The 24,031-nt window shown below is 37.7% G+C and overlaps 1 protein-coding gene across 6 annotated transcripts in view; it reads left to right on the forward strand.

Annotated features, from left to right (window-relative positions):
- The first annotated feature begins 758 nt into the window (after positions 1-758).
- The window catches only part of KLF12 (KLF transcription factor 12), a 407,535-nt gene continuing 384,262 nt past the window's right edge, over positions 759-24,031 (forward strand). For 4 of the 6 annotated variants that reach the window (XM_025874747.2, XM_025874744.2, XM_025874749.2 and 1 more), the window contains exon 1: positions 1,264-1,465. The gene's annotated coding sequence lies outside the window, so the exon portion shown is untranslated. Of the gene's footprint in view, positions 1,221-1,263; positions 1,466-24,031 lie in introns of those variants that run through there. The other 2 variants (XM_073894448.1, XM_025874745.2) reach the window with 1 other exon arrangement.

Raw genomic sequence — 24,031 nt, forward strand, 5'->3', positions numbered from 1 at the left:
CCGCTTCGCCCGCAACGTGCGCCGCTCCGGAACCCAAACAATGATTCCCCCTTCCTTCCTCGCCCAGTCCTCCGCCCGCCCCACCCCCGCGCGCACCCCAGCATCGAGGGCACCGCCCGCCAGGACTACCCCTGCCCGGACCCCATTGTTGCCCGACCGGGGCGATGCCCGGCGCCCGGGGGCGGTCCCCGGGAGCCACCGCGCCGCCGTGCCCGCAGCCTCGGCCGGCCGCTGGAGCCGGCTCCGCCCACACCTTTCCAAGTTAGCCGGCGGGTGAGCCGCGGGGACGGCTCGGGCGCCCGGCCCCCTCCCTGCACGCCCCCACCCGGGCCGGAGCGGGGAGGGGGCGGGGGGCCGAGCGGGCTCCGCGCTCGATTTGCCTCCGAATTCTCTTCCTGAGGCTGCCTTGCGCGCTCTGACACAAAAGAGGGGACTTTCTCGCGTCTCAGCGCGAGTCCTCGCCTGGCGAGTTGCAATCCGGGGGTTCCACCCGCCGCGAGGCCCCGCGGGCCCCCCCCTCGGCCGGCGGCTCCCAAAGCTCCGTTGGCCATGTGTAGGTTATTTTGGGTACCGCAGCAAGGTGGTGCAGGTGAAAGGGAAGCTCGGCCGAGGCCGGAGGCCGGGGGGCGGGGGCAGGGGTGGGGCGGGGTGGGGCGGGGTGGAGGCTCCGCGGACCCACCCCCCAGCCCGGCGGCCCGGGCGGCAAGGCGAGGGCCGGGCAGTGGGTGTTGCCTTCTACCTCTGCGAGCGGGGAGGGGTTAGTTTCCCACAGGGGATTTCAACCATCACACTCTGAGCCCGCCTCCTAATCCTCGGGCGGAGCGGCTCGGGGGCCCCATTTTATGGCAATAAAGCGACTTAGCGCCTGCTGAGCGAGCCCCTCCCCGCCGCCGCCCCCGCCCTCGGCCCCACCCCGGGGCTCGCCCGCAGCGGCGGGGCTTTGTTTCTGGGGAGGAGGACCCGGAGCTCTTTTGTTTGGGGGTTTGGTGTTTTCACCCCCCCACCTCACCTCACCCCACCCCACCCCACCCCCCGCGCCTCTCCGGTTTCCTGAGCTGCGGGCTGCAAGGGAGGAGAAGCGGCGTCTTGCAACCCCCTCGGCTGGGCCCCGGGGTAATTCGATGCGGGCCTGGCGAGGCTCCCCACGCTAGACCGGGGCTCGCGTCTCGGCAGCCTCCACCCACCGGCCCACCCTACATTTAGCGCATCATGTGATCCGGGTAAGTCATTTGCAAGTACAACAGTTCCCTGGGTTGCCCCCCATTCATTTCCTGAGAACTGCAGAGAGCAGCTGAGAGGCTCTGCCTGTGCGTGTGCGAGTGTGCGTGTGAGTGTGCGCGGGTGACGCCGTGTGTGTGCGAGAGTGAGTGTGTACGCGCGTGTGTGTGCGAGAGAAAGGGAGAGAGAGGGGGACTCTGTGTGAGGGAAAGAAAACAATTTCTCCTGCTCTGCAGCTTCTGTTCAGGTCTGTGCCGATTCCGTTTCTTATCAAAATAAACAACCCCCTCCTTTTTTTTTTTTTTTTGCCATCCCAAATCAGACCGTATTCTCTTAACATGTTTTATTTTCCTTCTGTCATCTGCTCAAGTTAAGTCATTTTGGTTGGTCTGTGTTCTTAAAGGGGGAAAGTGTTGGGAAGCGGGAGGGGGCCGAGGGAGGGCGATGCTATTGCAAAGCAAGCAGCGTCGGTCGGATATGTGGAGAAGAAAGAAGGAGGTCTCCCCCCACCCCCAAATTCTTAAAAAAAAAAAAACTTAGCAAGTACCATGAATTAAGCAAATGTTTTTCTACCCCTAGTGGAATTGTTGGTTGCAGTGTTTGCCTGACAGTTGCCAAGGATGAGAAATAAAACACCAGGGCTGAATTGGGGAGGGGGGGTTGTGGAAGTAGTTTACCCCCAGGAATAGAGCGAGTTCGGTGAATAGCTGCCGCACCGGGGCTGTGTGGGCTGTGGGTGTGCACTGGAGAGAGTGGAGGGGAAGGGGTTAAGGCGGAGATGACACTGCTGGCATGAATAGTGGTCCTGGTGCTACATTCATTATTGTCTCTGGTCGTAATGATGTGTAACTGTCACTTGCTACAGTGCCTGGTCCATGGAGTAGCCAGGGGCTGGCCCGTGGCTGTTATTTTCAATTACGGGGGAGCCGGCCGGAGTTGACAAGGGGCAACTTTGCACGTCCCCTCGAACCGGGAAGCCCGCGGAGCCGGCCTGGGAGCCACTTCTTGCCTTAGAAGCTCGCTCCCAGGACTCGGACTTGACCTACGCGACATTAGTTGGTGTTCATGTTAGATGCTCCCCTACGGGGGGAATCAATCCTGCTTTTGTTGGGTAGAGAACTGCCTATTAGAACTTTGAAAACTTTTATCTTTGGGGAAAAGGGTGGGGTGCACTCAACAGTTCTGTTTCGAAGTGCATTTGAGGCAGACGCTTGGAAAAAGTACCAATTCCTTTGTTACATGCCCTGCAGCTTCCCAACCCCCTTCACCCTGCGCTTCGAGTTTTGCATACTTTAATAGTAATACCCTTAATTCAGCTGATAAAAACTGACTGTGTTGAGTTAAAGAGTATTAGGACAACGGAATGTGTAATCTGGATAAACAGTTGTATGGTTAATATTGTCAGCTCTCTAATTTAACTGTACAGATGGTTTAAGTATCGTTCTGTATGGATTGTTTTAAGCAATTCCACTGGCTAATAGCATTCCCCGCCGAGCACTCGGATATTTTATTTTAAATCAGCTTTAATATTCTCTGTTTCTCAGTAACACCGGGGAGGTGAGCAGGTCTATTTACATTTAGTGCATGTGCATCCAGTGGCTTCAGTAGACATCTGTCAATCAAATAACGTCATTCTGCAAACCCACCGAGACGCCTCCAGGCCCTTTTCTTACTGGAGGATAGAGTTGTTTAGATAAATAAATGCTTTGAAATAAATTTGGTGGCTTTTAACAGGGCGCACCTCGTGATGGGAATAGGAGTGGTCACTTTGAAGAGTGGGTGTATTCCATCATCTAAGAAATGCTCTTTGGAATTGGCATTTAATAAAGATAGCGACACCCCCCAAGAGCCCGGTTGTGCTGTTTGTAGACCTCATTCACATGTTTACATTTTTAAAAACCACATAGAAATTGGTTTTGATAAAGGGGTATACTTCCAGGCTAGAAAATGTTTAACTGTGGAAGCTTAGTAGACATGGGATGTTGAAGGACAAACATTTCAGTTGCATAAGTTGTCTCTCTTGCTGCAGCCTGGTCAATGTGAAGACTAGCTTGAGTCTGGTAAGCTTCTTTGGGTTGGGGAGAGAGCAATTAGAGCATAGAAGTATTGGCAGACGTTTGTAATGTATTTAGGAGAGAGGTTTATTAGTCTACCTTGTAATTCATAACTATTATGAAATATATGAAGGCTGGTAAAATTTGGAAGTTTTAATTAATGAATTAAAAGTGTGAAACTAATACAGTTTTGTTAGTTTTGTCAGGTTTGTCATTCTTGAGGGGTTTCTGTTTATTTTTGAGTTGCTTCAGTTATTTATTACTTAGTAATGCATATTTAAAAGAAACTTCGTTCGGATAAAGTTTATTTTGAATGCTTTGTCTTACTCTTTATTGAATGAAAATTGATGTGCCAATGAGCCCTTAGTATTTTTTTCTCCAGAATATTCTTTTTCAGTAACCAAATGTCATTTGGGAGAAAACTGGTCCTGCTGTAGCATTTGAGACCTTGACCTTAGCAACTCTTGGCTGGTGGTTGTTTACTACAGCTGCAGCCTATGTGTGTACAGAAAGGGAAGGGACTGCAAACACTAGTGCGCTCACTCTCCCCAGGCCAAGGGAAAAACAAATCAGGATGCTTGACGTTCATTCATTCCAAAGAGTGTGCATCAGGCATATAATAGCAATAGTGTTCTGGTCATTTAAAAATACATATATGTTCCTTGGGGATTACTTGCCCACCTCCTGTGAAAAGTAAACAAGCACTTTAACAGACGGAGTTTTAAATGTTATATCATGAAGCAGGCTGTTAGCTTAATGAAACAATTTGGTTTTAAACATAGGTGGGGTTTTTGTTTTTTTTGTTTGTTGTTTTTCCTTTCTGCAAAGAGGACACAAGTGCTTAGGCCTTTAGGCCTACACTGAGGGCATTTTGAACTGGAGCCAGTGTTGGTTAATCTAGAGTATTGAGTAACCTTACCAGTGAGGTGATATTGTTAAATAGTTGAACATATAAAGGCCCTGGATGTTTTTACCCTGGCACGAAATGGAAAGTGTGGAATTTCATATTTATGTGAATTTCATTGGTACAATCACATTAGATTGGGGGTGCTAAAGGGTTTTCTTTATATGGTAAGAGAAACAATCTTCTTAGGGTGTTAACTTCATAAATGCAACTGTTGGTGGTTTGTGTATTAATGCAACACAGTTGTATTCTACAATACTAAAGGGCATAAACTCATTTGAAAAGTTTTTCTTTTTTTTGGATAAGGAAGTCTCCCTGCTTGTGCTTCCATGTTTGTAGAAAACAACTTTCGTTTTTATAAATAATTCCTAAAATGGGTTGTAGTTGCTTACCTTTATCATTTACATTTTGAAAATACCGTATGCCAGTAAAGTGGAAATATCTGTATTTTTGCCCAGTGTCTGTTTATTTTGTTTTAAATTTTATATTTATTTATTTTTCAGCCTACAAATTACGCACAGCTCTCAGTCTTAAGTATGTACAAAATGTAAGGGGAAAAATATTAAAATTAAATCACTGGCAACACCCTATAAACCACAGCCTTAACTCATCCACCACAACCACAGCTCCCAAAATCAAAATGCAAGTAAACAGATGGGCCTTGCCCTGTGCCCAGGAGGTCAACAGCCTTAGGCTCCGTGAGATCTGCTGTGTTTCTAGATCCCAAACTCGTCCAGAGAACTGTCTGACTTCAACAGGCCAGAATTCATTTTCAGGGCCTAGACCAGCCACACCCCATCTGATGTCAGCTTTTGAGTTCTTGTGGTGGAGAACACATGCTGTGGATTAAATGGTTGCTTTCTCTATATATTCTCAGTAATTATGTTACAAAAGGATTTTTTGGTTTTGGGTGTTTATTGTCATAAAAGTGGCTACTTGAGTAGTCCTGTTGCTCCATAAAAATTTGTTTTGGTCTGGCAGTAGATTACAGGATATTCACCCAGAGAATTCTGCTCTTGTACGGTCTTTCTTCCTGTCTTTTTTTCAACTTAAAGTCCTGCTTCTCTTTTGCTGCTAATTTCGTGGTCTATATTTTTTTAATATTAGCATAATTGGACTGGTCCAAACAGTATTGCTCTTGAGGTGCAGATGGTGTAGCAGAAAGCCATTGCTGCTGCACTGGGGTATGGAAGGTGAGAAACAATTGCAGAGCCTTGGAATAGTTTCCCAGCCCCATCAGAGGTAATGGAAGCTGCCCCTATTACAACTGACTGGCCTAGACAGCCAGGAATTGTGTTCCCAGAGCTACATTTACCACACTTAGGGGTTTTCCAAATAATCCTTGGCAGGTTGTATATGTGTAATTATATATGTGTGTGTATCTGCTATTTTATGTATATACATGTGTGTATACATATATAGTATTTATATTTATGAATGTGAGTTTTTATATTCTCTTTCTGTGTTGGTATATATACCACCCCGCCACGCCACATACAGTAAGACCAAGAATTATGGTAAAAAGCCCCTCCCCCCTTGTCTAAAAAAGAGGGAAAACACTCCAAGTTTGTTTTTTCAAAGCCTAGGTTTAGTAATATTATTCTCACTTGGTTTTGAGTTTAGCAAGCAAACTTACAGCATGAAAACAACCCTGCCCCAACGAAAACAAACCAACAAAACTAAATGACAACCAAGAGGAAGGATTGTAAAAAACGAAATAAATAACTCTGAAGAAAACATTTATTCATTTCACAACAATCAGGTGTCTACTAAGTCTATATATCCTGTTATCTGGACTGATTTAAGTGGCAGAGGTATTACAGTTTGAGTCAGGGGCTTTTGCTTACTAACTCTGAATGACCTTAGTCACAATTCTTAACCTCTCCAAGTCTAGAAAATGGGGAAAATAATATGCATTTTACAGGGTTGTGGTGAGGGTGAAAGGAGATAGTGTGGGTACAAATCACTTTGTAAAACTAGAAAGTACTGGTGTGGCAAGTACCACACCAGTGCGGTGTGGTGTGATTTGACAGGGAAACCACTCCCTCTCCATCCCCCACATCCCTACAAGGGATGAACTTTCCAGCCTCTCAAAGTGAGCATATAAATTACACTTATGGAGAAGGAATTTCCGAGTGTGGGTAGAAAACTTCTGGCAGTCAAAGGTCATGAATTCCATTCCTGTCTCACCAGAGATTTGCTCTGTGACCTTGAGAAAGTCATTCTTAAAAAGTTTCTCTAGCTGGTATGAAAGTTACTGACTGTTAACATTTATATAATGCAGGTGAAGTATCTGAGCTTTTCTAAAGAATGTACGTGAAAATACAGTTCCCATGATCATTTTACAGAAAACAAAAAATAAAGATCAACAGTGAATATTTAGAGATTGTAAACCTCCAGGCTATTTCTTCAGTGAGTCAACTGAAACGTCTATCAACTGGTCATTAAAAATGTCCTTAATTTTTTTTTTATAGAATCATTACATTTGTGCTGTTGTACTATAATTTAGAACAGTCTGTTGAACTGCAAATCCCTAGTTAAGCCAAGATTCTGTTGATTAAGCTATGTCTGATTTATGGCTTAAAGTGTCTTGGTTAGACTCAAAACATTGTAACACAATACATGCACAGTAAAGAAAGGTAAATGATTGAGATATTACACTGAAAATCTGTTGAACACCTTGGTATGCACGCCTTTTTCTGCCACGCACATTTCTTTACACACATACATTTGAGAAAATTAAGAACAATGTTAATTTACATAATTTCTCCCCAGCTACATTTTCTTCAGTTAAGAAACAGTATTTTTTCACACTCTGTGTAAACACTATTCTTGAAAGAGCAAAGAAACACTCAAACTAGCTCATCGATATAACTCGTTCTAGACTCTTTCCACGTGGTGCATACACCCTGCCTAACTCCTGTTCATCTTACAACTATTACTGTAAACATCACTTTCTGTGGGACTCTTATTTACCATCCCTTGCTTTAAGAACATGCAGGGTTCTAATCTGTATTCTAGGGCCCTAGAGTACATGCTGTTCCATCTGGTATAACTGCTTGTTGATTTGCCTTGTCTCCTCCCAATAGTAAGCCCCTTGAGAGCAGGAAATGTATCTTCCTCATAGTTACTGTCCTGGTTTCTCACCCAGTGCCTACCGTTGTGACTGATCGGACAGTGCTAAAATATGGAAAGAACAAATTCAGGAGTGCAGTCCCACACTAACCCTTCAGTAGCTAAATGCCAGTATCATGGATATTTCCTACCTAAGTCTTTTCATTTCTAGCTATGTATATTCAACTCTATTAGCCGTTCCACAATTCACTACATTTTCCTGAAATTTTTTTTTCTTTTTGCAAAACGAAGCTTTGTAGTGGAGTCAAACAGTGCTGGCTATGAAACCTCAAACTACTCAAGTTCTGGCTATCTAACGGGGCAAGTTAATTCTCCAAGTCTCCGTTTACTCACCGTTAAGTAAAAACAAGAACAAATAGTGTCAACATTGTAGAATGTGTTTGAGGACTAAACTTGTGATGTCCATAAAGCATCTAGTATATGCACCTTGTTCATATTTAGTGTATAAATATTAGCCTGCTCCAGGATATTGGTGCTTCTCTCTCTCTCTTTTTTTTTTTTTTTGGTACGTTTTTAATTCCAGTTAGTTAACATACAGTGTTATATTAGTTTCAGGTGTAAAATACAGTGAGTCAACATTTCCACACATCACACGGTGCCCATCATGATGAGTGCACTCCTTAATCCCCATCACCTATTTAACGTACCCCCCACCCACTTCCCTCCTGGTAACCATCAGTTTGTTCTTTATAATTAAGAGTCTGTTTCTTGATTTGTCTCTCTTTTTTCCCTTTGCGGTTTGTTTTGTTTCTTAAATTCCACATATGAGTGAAATCATATGGTATTTGTCTTTCTCTTGACTGACTTATTTCACTTGGCATTATACTCTAGCTCCATCCATGTTGCAAATGGCAAAATTTCTTTTTTATAGCTGAGTAATATTCCAGTGTGTATATACAGCATCCACTCATGTATCAATGGACACTTGGGCTGTTTCCGTATCTTGGCTGTTGTAAATAATGCTGCTAAAACATCAGGGTGCATGTATCCCTTTGAATTAGTGTTCTTGTATTCTTTGGGTAAATACCTAGTGATGCAATTGCTAGATTATAAGGTAGTTCTATTAAAAGCAGCCATTTAGAATTGTTGGATTATAAAGTAGTTCTGTTAAAAGTAGCCATTCAGAATGAAGGGTAGCAACAAAATAAAGTAGCTGCTCTTTATTGTGCAGAAGTTAGGCACTGTTTTTCAAGTGTTAGCTTATTTAGTATGTACTCTTTAGTATACAGGTATGTATAGTTGACTTTCAAATAATTTATACTATAAATACTATATGTGGAGACCCCTAAAATACCTTTTATACACTGGATCTTGACTTAAAAACATCAGTTCCTGGGTGGTTTTTTTTTTTTTTTTTAAGCTCTTGTGTCCTGGTGCTCACTGCCAAGAGTTCCCTTCCCCCCCGATGACTTTGCTACTTTTGACAATAATTTTAAAAAGTATTTGAAAATTGTACTACTTTGGCCTTTCATTAACAAATGGAAAAGGGCGGAAAATGAAAGTGCTGCTTCTAGTTTATGAGAAACAGTGTTTATCATCTTGATACCCAAGTGAAACAAATCCTTAGGTGTGTGGAAAAGTGGTGAATCTTTATTGGAGGTGCTTAATGGAGTTAATCCGATAAATTGTGAAAAAGAAGATTATAGAATATACAGAACGCTATACATCTATTTTTAGTGATAGTACTTAATAGATTACATGTAACTATAGATTTTGGTAATTTTTCTTTCGTCTCTGGGAGTGGGTCTCCTTTATTACATAAGTCTGGTCCCTTGACTTACACTTACTTGAATTTCGTATAAAATTTCAGGAGTGCATTATAATAAAAAAATATGAGATTACTCTATTTGTTTAATATTCATTGAGTACATATGTCTGATATTACGGTTTCTGTTTTATAGCTGTAGGAACTGATTTTCACCAAATTGATGTTGTCATGGTCAATAGCCAATTAGCTTCAAAGTAAAGATTTGAATGCTGGAAAGCGTTTGTGTTATTCTTTCCTCCCTGTGTTACTCTTCTCTCCCTTCAGCATTAAGTATGATATTCCAGAGTTAAACTTATTGTAAAATAGAGCAAAGAAATGGGAATATTATACAAATATTGTGTTTAGAGGCTATTTTATTTGTAGATTATATTGACATGCTACACTTACTAGAATACATTTACTAGAATATTTACTTCAATACGGAAACCAATTCTGTGATGGGTGATACATGTACTAAAACAAATTATGAGACCTAATCCAACAAATTATTTTAGAAGGCAACTGCTACAGATGTTTGCAAGTGGCAGTAGTAGGCCAGTAACTTCTGGCCAGTATGCATTCTGCCATTTGATAAGGCTGTTATAGTCTCTCTGAAAAATGCCTTACCCCTTTGACATATATATATTCAGCTCCTATCATGTAATCTGGAATCATGTATGAAAATGGGTAGGACATCATCATTAATGAGCTGAAAATCAAGGAGGGGAGATAAGACTTAATGTAGAAAATTATAATACAAAGTAATTTGTGATAAATGGACCCAGTGCTGTTAAGTTGCTTAAACAAAATGCATAGGAAAAAATTCATTTTATCTGGGAGATCAAGGGTTTTAGGTTTTTAGTGGATATGGCAATAATTCTTTGTGGGAAACATTTACTTTTTATAGAAAAGAGAAAGCAAACCTGCAAGAATAAGAAAGCAAATTAAAATCATATTTTGGGCACTGTGGTGATTTCATATCTCCTTTTTTATTCTCTTTTAGAACTGATGGCTTTATGGTGTTCTGGCAAACTTTTATCATTTGCCATATCACCAGAAAATTGTTTTTCCCAAAAATAAATCCTGGGAAGTACTTGGCTAGTAAGGCACGCAGTGTTAAAATGAGTTTAGAGAAGGTTTATTTGGGCAAAAAAAAAATAATGATGATTGGTTAATAAAATTTTAAAAATACACCTTATGTGAAACTGTCTACTGAAATTTTTTTCATATTGCTGAGGATTTGAAATGATGAAATGATGGGAATTTTAGCTTTGACCAAAAACCTTGAATATAGGAATAAGATTTTTTTAAACGTAAGAACAACGGAAGGAAAAACTTGAAAACTGATCAATTTTACAGGTCACAGTCAGTTGTAATTTATCAGAGGTGTTGCTTGAAGGGATATTTAGAAAGAAACTTTACATTAAAGTGGTTGGTTATTTAGAGTGACATCCTCTGGAATGTGCATTAGCTTTCTGCTTTACAGAACACTTAAGGAAACACACAGTGTTTCATTTTGAGATAATATAAAACAAGAAAGAAATCCGCTCTTAATGAGTCTATAAAGGGCAGTGATGGAATTCTTATTGTACACTGAGCTCTCTATTGAATATATTGGGATTATACCAAAGCTCTAGGCTGAAGCAGTTGTTTTTATTTATAAATAGCTTCGTTAATTAAGACACTCCAGAATACTTGAGAAGTGTGGGCTAGCAAAAAAAAAAAAAAAAAAATTTTTTTTTTTTTTTTTTTTTTTTTGGTTAGTGCTTGGTGGTTTACAGGGTGGTTTTCGTTTCATCCTGACAATCCTATAAGGTAGATTGGACACATGTTACTATTTTATTCATGAGGATATTAAAGTCATATGAAGGTAAAATGACTAGAAGGTGGCCAAGTCGAAACTAGAACCTTGATTTCCAACACCAGTAACATATTTTTTTCCATTTCATTCGACTGCTGTCTTCCTAAGTTACATTTAGTCTTAAATTTTGAAAGTCTGCTTTGCAAAAAAGAGGTGCCTGTGTCTAGCGTCTAGCTCATGTGAGATATTCAGTGAATATTATTGGATGAATTCAACCCCCTTCCAAAATGTACTTTAAAGGAGCATAAAAAACATGTAATAGCTCAGAAAGATCAACTTAATTTTAGAAGAGACTATACAAATAGAGGCATCAGTACTCTGAAGAAAATTAGGGAGATGTTCATCACTTACCATGTACCAAGGCTTGTGCTAGGTGCTGAAAGTACAGAGGTATTCTTTGTCCTAAGTATAAGCAGATCAGGAGGAACCAGCGCAGCTACACCCAGAGGGAGGGCCACACTTTAGTATATTTCAGTTTATTTTAATTTCCTTTAGATCCTAGTGTGCCTAAAAATAATACCTAGATATTTTTAGATTTGTGTTTTAGTTTCTTTTAGTACTTTTCATCTTATCAGAAAGATCTTTTTCCATTTGAGCATGTGATTGTTGTAGGGTTTTTTTTCTTTCAAAAAAAGTGTATCTCATTTAATGCTTATAACCAACTCAAAGCTAGGTATTTATTTAAGTGGATTTATTATTACATTTATGACTTAGGTTTTCAAGGGACAACTTAAGATCTGTAGGAAATAAGTATTTTGCAGAAACTCGCTCGTTGAGCAGTGTTTACAAATGTATCTCTTTGATAAAAGTAAGTATGTGTATGAAGACTTTAAACTTCATTTTTTTTTTATTTCCTACTTCTCCCCTTCTTCCAGTAGCCAGCAATAAATACCATTCCATTCCCCCATAACCCATGTCATCGGAACTATGTGTCCTTTTACATTTTTCTCCATATCCTAAGCACTATAAACACATTTACACAAGGTATTTTGATCACTAATTATAAAAATGGGATTATATTTTGGAGACTTGTTGTCAACTTTGCTTTTTGGTTCAGTACTGCCCAAGGGAAATATTTGAACTCAACTGCTGTATCTCTACTCCAGTTAAAAAACAAAAACAAAAAATGTTGCATGATATTCCAAAGTATGGTTATTTCATAGTCTACTGAACCATTAACTTATTGATGGGCAATACTTTTATTTCTAGTTTTTTTCCCACTAAAAACAATATAGAAACAATAAAGAAATACCTTTGTATCTACACTCTGACAGACCAATGGGTTAGATTCCCAGGGTGGGATCATGTACTGCTACAAAATGGTGCCACATTGCTTTGAAGAAAAAGACTGTAGCAGTTCATCTTTTTACCAGTATTGCAGGCAAAACCCTTTCCTTGAAACAACGTCAGCAATAGTTGACACTTTTCCAGTCTGATAGTTGTGTAGTAGTATCTCATTGTTACTTTAAATTAGTATTTCCTGACTGCTGGTGACATTGAACGTCTTTTCCTATATTTGTAAGTACATTGGAATTATTCTTCTAAGAATTGCCCTTTCATACTCTGCTCATTTTTCTACTTGGTTGTTGTCCTTTTGTGGGAGTTCTTTATATATTATAGCTCTTAACCATTTGATATCTGCATTGCAAAGATTTTTTTTTTTTCAAAAACTGACCTTTTGGGATGTCTGGGTGGCTCAGTTGGTTAAGCCTCTGCCTACGGCTCAGGTCAGAATCCCAGGGTCCTAGGATCGAGTCTTGCATCTGGCTTCTTGCTTGGTGGGGAGACTGTTTCTCCCTCTGCCTGCTCTACCTGTTCTGCCTGCTCCTCCCCCTGCTTGTGCTCTCTCTCCCTCTGACATGAATAAATAAAATCTTAAAAAAAAAAAACCTGACCTTTTGTTTGTTCAAGAGGTATCTTTTGATGTATATCATTTTTAATTTTTATGTATAATCAGTTCATCTGTCTAAACTTTTTTTAGTGTTTGCTCCATTGACAAAACAAATGTGTAATCTACACATATATTGAATTTTTCTTTCCACTTTGATCTTATCTTTAATGAATTTGGAATTTTTAGTTATACGTGCTATAGGAGAGGGATCCACTTTTATTTACTTTCAGATGCATATTAACACCATTTTTAAAGTAATGTATCCTTTTACCGGTAAATATAAGCTCTGCAATTGTATTATGGTCTCAGATATCCTATGGTAGTACCAGATTTTTTTCCTTTTAAAATAGTAAAGTCCAAATCTAAGGAATATTTCATCCATTGTCCCAACTTCCCTGGACAAAAAATACACAAAAACCCTGTTGTGATTCTAACTGGAATTGCATTATGTTGTATATACTGTGGGGACAATTAACATTCTAATATTTTTCGTGCAGTGTGTCATCCCCATTCAAGAACATGGATGTCTTTCAGTTTTTATCATCTTTTATGTTTGAAAAAGATTTTAGTATTTTACTTGTAATGGTTGTTTTCTCTTAAATTTAGTTCTAAGTACTTTTATAGGTTTTTGGCTATTTTATATTTATTGAGATGATACGATTTTCTGTTTTAGTCTGTTTATATAGTGAATTAATTGTGTTGCTTGATTTTTAAATGTTGTGCCAGACAATCATTACTTGTAAAAGTCTTGTTCTTGGTGCATTATCTAGTTAGATATAGCTGTATTTGATTTTCTAATGTTTTGTTAAGAATTAAAATATGTATTTATAGTTTTCAGTACTTTTTATTTTTTCTTTTAATATCTTTATCTGATTTTGCTTTTACGTTATTCCTAGCCTCCTAAAATAACAATGGAAGTGTTGTATCATCTATTTTTTTTTGAATACTTTGTGTAGAATTATTTCTAACTTAAATGTGTGGAAGAATTCACCAGAGAATCCATCTGGATTTAGAGGGTTTTTTTGTTTGTTTTTTCTTTTTCCCTTTGCAGGAAGGCTTTTAACTATAAATTCAATTTATTCAACACATATAGGGCTATTCAGATTATATGTTCATTTATGAATGAAACATCTTTGTTTTTTGAAGGAATTTAGCTTTTTCATCTAAATTACAGAACTTATTGGCATAAAGTTTATATTGTCCTATTCTTTTAACAGTTGTAGGATCTGTACTGATGACTTGTTATAATTTGATGTAGGTGACTTGTCACTTTTCTCCTTTTGTCCTGATAAGTCTGTCCAGGGGTTTATTACTTTATTGATGTTTTGAAAGGGCCAGCTTTTGGTTTCATTAATTTTTTTCTCCAGTTTTTACTTTTTTCTAATTCATTGATTCCTGACCTTTATTATTTCCTTCCTTATGCTTGTCACAAGTTTATTTTGTTCTTTTTTTAAATTTTTTTTTTAAGATGGAAGCTTAAGAGTGTTGATTTGACGCCCTTTTTCTTTTCTTACATAAGGATATAATGCCATAAATTTTACTTTGAGCATGGCTCTTTTAAACTTTAATTCAGTTAATATTTTCTAATTTCCATTGTGATTTCATCTTTGACTTTGGATTGTTTAGGATTGTGTTGTTTAATATTCAAATACTTGGTACAGCTATCTTTCTGACACTGATTTCTAGTTTAATTGCATGGTTTTTGGAGTATGTATGATTTTGATTCTTTAAAGGTTTTCTGAGATTTCTTTTATCACTCAGTATATGGTCTGTATTGGTGAATATTACACGTACACTTGAAAACGATGTGTCCTGTCATTATTGGATGGAACATTCTATAAATGTTAATTAGGTGTATATTTTATAAATATCAATGAGCCAGGTTGCTTAATAATGTCCTTCAAGTCTTCTGTATTGTCAGCTGATTTTGTTTTCTCTCTTTATTCTGTCAGTTATTGGGGAAGGAAGGGTTTGGTATTTAAAATACTATCATGAATTAATCTGATTCTCTTTTCGGTTCTATTAGTTTTTGCTTTATGCATTTTGAAAGCTTTGTTATTAGGTGCATACATATTTAGGATTGTATTTTCTTGGTGAATTGACCCCTTTATCATCATGTAATATCCCCGTTTTTCCTTTATAGACAGCATATAATTGTGTGTAACTTTTTAATCCAATCTTACTGTCTCCAACTTCTACTTGGAATGATTTGTTTGTTTACATTAAACATTATTTTTATATGATTGGGTTTTGATGTACTAACTTGATATTTGTTTTGTTTGTCTCACCTGGCTTTTTCGCTCTTATTTTTCCATTTCTTGACTTTTTTGGGGCTTGATTATTTTTTAGTAGTCAATTTTATCTCCAGTAATTACATGTCTTTGTTTTATATTTTTAGTGGTTACTGTAGGGTTTACAATATATGTCATTAATTTCTCATGGTCGTATGATACAATACCACTTCCTGTATGATGTCAGAAAGTTACAACAGTATACTGCCCCTTTTTTTTCTCTCCCACTGTTTATGCTATTTTCTTAATATGTTTTAACTTATACATATTATAAACCATATATTTCCTAGGTATTGCTTTCTCTTAAAGATTTAGTTCCCTTTAACATGGATTACAAATCAGAATAAAAGGTCTTTTTTTGTATTTACTGATTTTTTTTTTTTATACTTCAAGGATTCTGTATTTCTTCTAAATTCCTATCTAGTATCATATTATGTTTGCCTAAAGAAAATATTTTTTGAAATGCAGGTCTGCTGACAGTGACTTTTCACAGCTTTGTTTATCTGAGAAAGTCTGTTTGCCTTTGTTGCTGAAATATTTTAGCTGGGTTTGAATTTTAGTTTGACAGTTTTCTCCCCATTCATTACTTTAGACATGTTGCTATGCTATATTATCCTCTAGTTTACATAGTTTCTGAAGAGATGTCCTTTGTCATTCTGATTTTTGTTCCCCTATATGTAATGTTATTTTTCTCTGTCTGCCTTCAGGATATATTTTTTAACTTTGGTCTTCAGTGAAATCAAATGTGCATAGGTCTGTTATCATTTGTAATTATCCTATTTAGGGGTCTCTTAGCTTCTTTGATCTGTAGTTTATTGTCCTTTCTAATTTTTCATAGGTTTTTGTCCACTATCTTTTTGAGTATTTCTTCTGCCCCCTTTTTTCTCTTCTCTCTTTTTGGACCATTTGGACAAGTACATTAGTCTACTTCAAATTGTCCCTTAGGTCTTGGATCCTCTGCAACTGCCACCCCCCCCCATTCAGTTTTCAGTCTGAATAATTTCTGTTGATTTATCTTCAAGTTCACTAATTCTTCCTGTTGTGTCCAGTTTTTTGTAAACTCTGAGAGAATTCTTTATCTTTGATATAAAGCTATTTCTTTAGCATTTTCATATCACTTTAAAAAAATTTCAATTTACTGAATTTCTCCACTTATGCATGTTGTCTTTTCCTCTAGATTCTTTTACATTTTAGTCATAGTTATTTTAAAGTATCTTTGATAGTTTCAATATCTCTACCATCTTGGGATCTGATTATGTTGATAGCTTTATCTCTTGACGGTGGATAACTTCCTTTGTTTTTGTGTCTTGTAATATTTACTCTGTGACGTTATGTATAAAAGAATAGTAGAGACTGAGGTAAATAATTATGCTAACAAATGGACATGTCTCTTATTCTGTAAGATATTAGTGTCTGTGAAGAGGGAAGATAAATCGTTTTGGTCAGTAGATGTGCTGAGTTATTACTTTGTTGTTCCTTTTGAACTATCACATCACCAGAGACTTGAGCTTCCTTCAGGAATGCATTGCTTTTACCTTGAGACTTCTGTGAGACCTGGAATGTCAGAGTTTTTCTTCTTGGTGTTCCTGCTATACCCTCAACTTTCAGTCAGCTCTGAACTCCACTGTGACAGGGGGCCTCCTTTTGTTCTTTTGCCTCTGTCCCAGCAGTAGTCTGGGTGGACTTGTGGATGGGTGAGTGGGTGGGGTCTCAGTTTTCTTACCCCAGCCACAGTCTTAGGCAAGCCCGGTGTACCTAAGTCTGAGTTGAGACTTTGACAGCATGCCTGTACCTTCTTGTAGTAGTCAGACTCTCTTGTGTCAGTGGCAGGCTTAAATGTTTGTGTGAGGTTTTCTGTATATCAGTATGTCTGATTTCCTTTTTGTATCATTTTAGAATTCTGGACCTGGATAAGTTTTCTGCCTTACCCCAGGAGCAGAGGAGTTTTAAGCTAATGTTCACTGCAGGGTCAAATGTGTGTGATCTCTGTCTCTCATCCAGTGGCTGCTTTTCTTTGAATTTGGGGAAAGAGATAGGCAGAGTCTCTCTTCTGGAGGCAGATACCTTCTCCTTCTCTAGCTGCAGTTCGCCTTTGCCTGGAGTGAGCTGGAGTATTTACTTTCCTTGTTCCCCTGGCAGATGGCTTTTGCTTCATTTGATAGTAGAGTCTGGGAGGACGCCAAGTTTTATCCTTGTGTTCCTGTGGTAGCTGATGTCTACCTTTGTACCGCCTTTTAGGGGGGGGCTCTCTTGTTCTTTTTTCATTCTTTTGTCTTAGCACCTGGAGGAGGCTTGCAAAAGAGCAGCATGATTGGCTGTGGAATGTCCTGGCATCATGGGCTTCCTGGGATACTAATTGACTGTGCTAGCCCACATTCAGCTTTTAAGAATTTCTTACAATTTTACTGTGTTTTTTTTTTTTTTTTTTTTAATCTGCTTAAAAATTAGAAGAGGGGCAGTTGGGTGGCTCAGTCGGTTAAGTGTCTGACTCTGGATTTTGGCTCAGGTTATAATCTCAGGGTTGTGAGATCGAGCCCCATGTCAGGTTCTGTGCTGGGCATGGAGCCTGCTTAAGATTCTCTCTCTTCCTTTCCCCTGGCTCTTCCCCCCTTCTCTTTCCCTCTCTAAAAAAAAAAAAAAAAAAATTTTATTGCAGTAAAAAACACAATAAAAGATTTCCATCTGAACTGTTTAAAACTATAGCTTAGTAATGTCAATTATATTCACATTGTTGTGTGAAAGATTTCAGAACATGATGAAAAAAATCTTGCCAAACTGAAACTGTGTACCCATTGGACAGCAACTCCCTGTTTCCCCCTCCCCTGGGTCACTGGCAACCACCATTCTGCTTTCTGTTTCTTATATACTTTTATGACTATTCATTCTTTTTCCATTATCATGGCCAAGGGAATGTCCTGTTTTTCTGTGAAGGGGCTTGTTACCCATTGGAATTTAGTTTACCTGGTTGCCTTGTAACTTAAAGTCTTTGGTCTCAAAAACATGATTTTGTAGGATATTCATCTCAAATAAGTATTTTCTTTCTACCCCTGTGTAGCTTAAATATGCTTAGATTTCTTTCCTTACATTTATTTTTTTTTGGACTGCTTGTTGAATTTTATGTAAGTATTTTAAAAAATCATCTGATAAATCAACTTTTTTTCTTCCTTAGTTGACTATTATAAAGCATTTTATTAGAGGATTTATTAGTATTGAGCTGTCTTTGCATTAGGGATCAAACCCTGCCTTTTCATAATTTATTATTTTTGTATAAATTTGTTTGATTCTCTTTGATAAATTAGAATGAAACTTAGAATTATACATCTATATTCACAAGTGGGATTGGTCTATATTTTCCTTGTTACTGAATCATATTTTTGTATAAATAGTTTGGTGGATACAGAAATTGAGAAAATACTCATGTCTTTCCATTAGCTATAGTTGAAACTGTTTCTTTTTTCCTTTTTTTTTTTTGTTCTTAAAGATTTAATTTATTTATTTGAGAAAGTGAGAGCCAGAGAGCAGGAGCAGGGTGAGAGAGCAGGAGCAGGGTGAAGGGCAGAGGGAGAAGTAGACTCCCTACTGAGCAGGGAGCCCAGTGTGGGGCTCAATTCCGGGACTCTGGGATCATGACCTGAGCAAAGGAAGATGCCTAACCGACTAAGCCACCCAGGCGCCCCATGAAACTGTTTCTTATAGGCTAATACTTAGGTGTGAACCATTGGGTCATGGTTTTAATATTTTTTCTAGTGGCAGATATGTAATCTTTTTTCTAATTTCTCCTGTGTATTTGTCCATTAAAGTTTTCAGCTTCTTTTTGGATCAAGTTTTGGCTAGGAAATTGCCCATTTGCTTTTTAAAAAATTGATTGAGATATAATTGACATACCACATTCTGTTGGTTTTAGGTGTACAACATGATTTGATGTATGTATATATTGCTAAATGATTAACACTAGGTAACAACTATCACTACACAGTTATAGTTGTTTCTCTTTCTTGTGATGAAACTTTCAAATATACAATATATTATTGTTAACAGTAGTTACCATGGTGTACATGCCCAGGACTTACTTATAACTGGAAGTTTATACCTTTTGACCACGTTTATGCCTTTCACTCACCCCCTATACCCTGCTCTGGCAATCTGTTAGTTGTGATCTCTGCCCGTCACTGATTTGTTATGCATATCTATGATCTTTGTATCTTTTTATGTACCCATTTGTTTTATAAGTGTTTAAATTTGCTAGCTCAGGGTAACAAGTAATATTCCTTGATATGTAATTACAGTTCTACCATAAAGCATTGTAAGTTTTTTATTCCTAATACTGTTTATTTTTTTAGTTTTTTTCTTAAATGTTCCATAAGTTGCTTTGATATTTTATTATGCTAATATAAAAAAAAGCTTTTGAACTTTTTCATCATTTCTACTGTTTTTACTTATTTTCTCTCATGACTTTTAGCTCATATTTTCTTAATTCTCCTCTTTTTTTGCTTAGTTCTTTTAAAAATAAATCTCCTTTTAACTATGAAGATATTGAATTTAGAAATACATCCTCTGCTATATTCTGTACTTTTTTGGAGAAGAATTATTCCTTTTTTCATTGTTTCAAGTTTTTGTGATTTTAATTGTAATTTTATTATAATTTAGTTTATAATTTTATTGATTTCTTCTTTGAGTCAAGCATAGTGTTTAAATGGGGTGTCTCTCAATCGGATGGGGGCCCCCAGATGTGAGGTGATGATTGGGTGGAAGCCAGTGGCATGCAGGCTGAAAGCATTCACCTGAGGCAGAACAAAGGAGATTGAGGTTTATTGACTACACTTTAAGGGAGCGGAGGGCTGGACAGCAGAGAGGCAGTCTGCAGTAAGGCAGTAGGTGGGGGCTGTTTTTAAAGAGGGAAGATGCGGAGGTGTGTCAACGGATGGAATCTTCCCTTTTTTTTTTTTTTTTTTTTTTTTTACTGTGACTAGTTTTAAGTAGCCCGTTCATTAGTTAGGGCCTATGAATATTTTGAGGTGGGTGTTGCCTGATGGGCCTGTCTGTCTTCAGCCAGGGGGTCACTGTGGGCCCCCCTTTTTTTGAAAAAAATTTTTTATTTAAATTCTAGTTAGTTAATGTACAGTGCAGTATTGGTTTCAGGCGTAGAATTCAGTGGTTCATCACTTCCATACAACGCCCAGTACTCATCATAACAAAAGCCCTCGTAAATACTCATCAACTGTCAGTTCTCTGTTGTTAAGAGTGTCTTATGGTTTGTTTCCCTCTTTCCATTTTTCCCTCTTCCTGTATGTTCATCTGTTTTGTTTTTTAAATTCCACATAGGAGTGAAACCATATGGTATCTGTTTTTCTCTTACTGAGCTATTTTGCTTAGCATAATACATTCTATCTCCATGAACGCTGTTGCAAATGGCAAGATTTCATTCTTTTTGCTGGCTGAGTAATATTTCATTGTATGTATATACACCACATCTTCTTTATCCATTCATCAGTCAATGGACATTTGGGCTCTTTTCATAGTTTGGCCATTGTTGATAATGCTGCTATAAACATCAGGGTGCACGTACCCCTTTGAATCTGTATTTTTGTATCCGTTGAATAAATACCTAGTAGTGCAATTGCTGGGTCATAGTGTAGCTCTATTTTTAACTTTTTGAGGAACCTCCATACCATTGTCCAGACTGGCTGCACCAGTTTGCATTCCCTCCCAACAGTGCAAGGGGTTCCCCTGTCTCCATATCCTCGCCAACACCTGTTGTTTCTTGTGTTGTTAATTTTAGCCATTCTGACAGGTGTGAGGTAATATCTCCTAGTGGTTTTGATTTGTATTTCTCTGAAGCCAAGTGATGTTGAGCATCTTTTCATGTGTCTGTTAGTCATCTAGATGTCTTCTTTAGAAAAATGTCTATTCATATCTTCTGCCCATTTCTTAAGTGGATTATTTGTTTTGTGGTGTTGAGTTTGATAAGTTCTTTATAAACTTTGGATACTAACTCTTTGTTAGATATGTCATTTGCAAATATCTTCTCACATTCTGTAGGCTGCCTTTTAGTTTTGTTGATTGTTTCCTTTACTTTGCAGAAGATTTTTATCTTGATGAAGTCTCAGTAGTTCATTTTTGCTTTTGTTTCTTTTGTGTCTGGTGACATGTCTACTAAGAAGTTGTTCAAGCTGAGTTTAAAGAGGTTGCTGTGTTCTCCTCTAGGATTTTGATGGCTTCCTGTCTCATATTTAGGTCTTTAATCCACTTCGAATTTATTTTTGTGTACGGTGTAAGAAAGTGGTCCAGTTTCATTCTTCATGTTGTTGTTCAGTTTTCCCAACACCATTTGTTGAAGAGACTTTTTCCCATTGAATATTCTTTCCTGCTGTGGGCCCTTTCTACATTCATCGCTCAAGCCTGTTTGCCTAAAAGTGGCCTCTACGTCAAGGATTTTTAGAACTATGTTTTTAAATTTCTGAGTATTAACTATTTTTAAGTCTTCATTTTGTATTTATATTTAAATTTTGATTCAAAGACTAACTTTGTAAAACAGACTGATTTTTTTAAAGATTTTGAGAGAGAGAGAGAGCATACACACATGAGAAGGGGGTGGGGCAAGGGGCAGTGGGAGAGGGACAAGCACACTCCCTGCTGAGCAGGGAGCCCCAAGACCTCAGGATTATGACCTGAGCCGAAGGCAGATGCTTAACCAACTGAGCCACCCAGATGCCCCTGAAACATTCTCATTTTTAAATAACTACTCTTTTCCAGTGATTTAAATAACTATTCTTGTTCTGTGATTTATTTTTATAAATGTTTTATAGAGATTTGAATAAAGGTATCTGTTGAGGAATGTGATATTCCATTTTTCGTCTGTTAAATTGAGTTTAATGATTTGTTTTAAATTATTTTATGTTCTAACATTTTTTCCTGTTAAATTGGATTAATTAAAAATGTGGTGTATTGAGTTCTGTATTCTAATCATTTTTATATCTTCATTGGGGTTTTAAAATTTATTTTTGTTACTGTAAATTTATAAATAAAATACAAGTTACATAAAATTTACCATCTTATCCATTCTTAAGTGTACAGTTAAGTAGTGTTAAGTATAGTTACACTGTTGTGCCACAGATCTCCATAACTTTTTCATTTTGCAAAACTGAAACTATGTACTCATTAAACTACTCCCACTCCCCTCCCCCCAGCCCCTGGCAACCACCATGCTACTTTCTGTTTCTATGAGTTTGGCTATTTTAGACACCTCCTATAAGTAGAATCATACCATTGTCTTTTTGTGACTGGCTTATTTTAGTTAGCATAATGTCTTCGAAGTTCATTTGTGTTATAGTATGTGTCCAGGTGTCCTTCTTTTTTAAGGCTGTATAATGTTAAATTGTATTTATACCGCAGGAACATGTGTGTACAAATGTCCTTTGAGTCTTTGCTTTAAATTCTTTTGGATACTGTATAACCAGAAGTGGAATGCTGTATATTGTTGTAATTCTGCTTTTAATTTTTTAGGAATTGCTATAGTGTTTGCCACAGCACCTGCATCATTTTACGTTCCCACCAGCAGTGCGCAGGGGTTCCAATTTCTCTACATTCTAGCTAATGCTTGCTATTTTCTGGAATTATTGTTTTTCCTTTGATATTAGCCATTCTCATAGGTGTGAAGTGGCATCTCGTTGTGGTTTTGATTTGCATTTTCCTAATAATTAGTGATGGTGAGCATCTTTTCATGTGCTTATTGGCCATTTGTGTATTTTCTTTGGAGATGTGTGTGTTCAAGTCCTTTGCCGTTTTTTAGCTGGATTTTGTTGAATTTTAGAAGTTCTTTGTATATTCTGGATATTAACCCCTTATCAGATATATGATTTGCACATATTTTCTCCCATTGTGTGGGTTGCCTTTTCACTCTGTTGAAGTGTTCTTTGATGCCCAGAAACTTTTAATTTTGCTTTAGTCCCTTTTATTGTTTTGTTGTTGTTGTTCCCTGTGCTTTTGGTGTCATATCCAAGATATCACTGCCAAATCCATTATCATGAAGCTTTCACATGTTTTGTTTTTAAAAGTTTTATTGTTTTATGTCTTCATTAAATTTTTGATAGCTTTGCATGCATATTTACCTGTGTGTTGTTTGGTATATATAATTCCATGACTTTTCTTAAATTTATTATCCTTTTTTTTGTATTGAATGCCTTTGGATTAAATTTATCCTTGACTGACATTAACATTGTCATTCATGTTTTTTCTTTTTGAGGAAGAGTTTAAATGTATCTGATTTTACTCTACCAATCTATTCTGTCATTAGCTTTTCCTTTTTAATTTTGTTTTGTTTTATAAAGGAGTGCTCTTTTTCAGTATCTAGGTTTTTCTTTTAACCCATTGTATTATCTCTCCTTTTTAATAGTTACATGTAACATGATGACTCTATATATTGTTTTTCTTAATTATGATTTCTTTAGTCATTTTTTCCTTCATAATTCCTTTTGTGAATGTAATCAAAGTGATATTTATTTCCTTTTATTTCTTACATGACTCCCATCAGTTTGGGAGATACTCTGCACCTTTGACTGATGGTCAATAGTCCTTTCCCAGCTTCATGTTCTTGCCACCTTTTTAGCTCATATAGTGCTAACGTGTGAGAAAGAAAATGCATCATTTCCTAAAGACTACTCTGTTTGACAAAGAATTGTACTAAACTGCTGTCACCGGAACATTTTAGTGATAGTTACACAAATCTCTGATGTCTACAGTGTGAAGGGCTCCCTCTTAGATGTGATTCCCTTTGCCGGATATAACTTGCTCTGTGTTAAGAGTAGGGAAAAATAGATTTTTCACTACATCTTACAGCAAGGTGGCTGCCATTTTTCTTACATTTCTCTTTTGTGAGTTTTCATTATCTTGGTGCTCTGCTATGGTGAGGTATCTTAGGGATGCTTTATTCT

This window comes from Callorhinus ursinus, unplaced genomic scaffold, assembly GCF_003265705.2.
Source record: "Callorhinus ursinus isolate GAN/ISIS: 27379988/994484 unplaced genomic scaffold, GSC_fseal_2.0 scaffold7, whole genome shotgun sequence".
Classification (NCBI taxonomy): domain Eukaryota; kingdom Metazoa; phylum Chordata; class Mammalia; order Carnivora; family Otariidae; genus Callorhinus; species Callorhinus ursinus.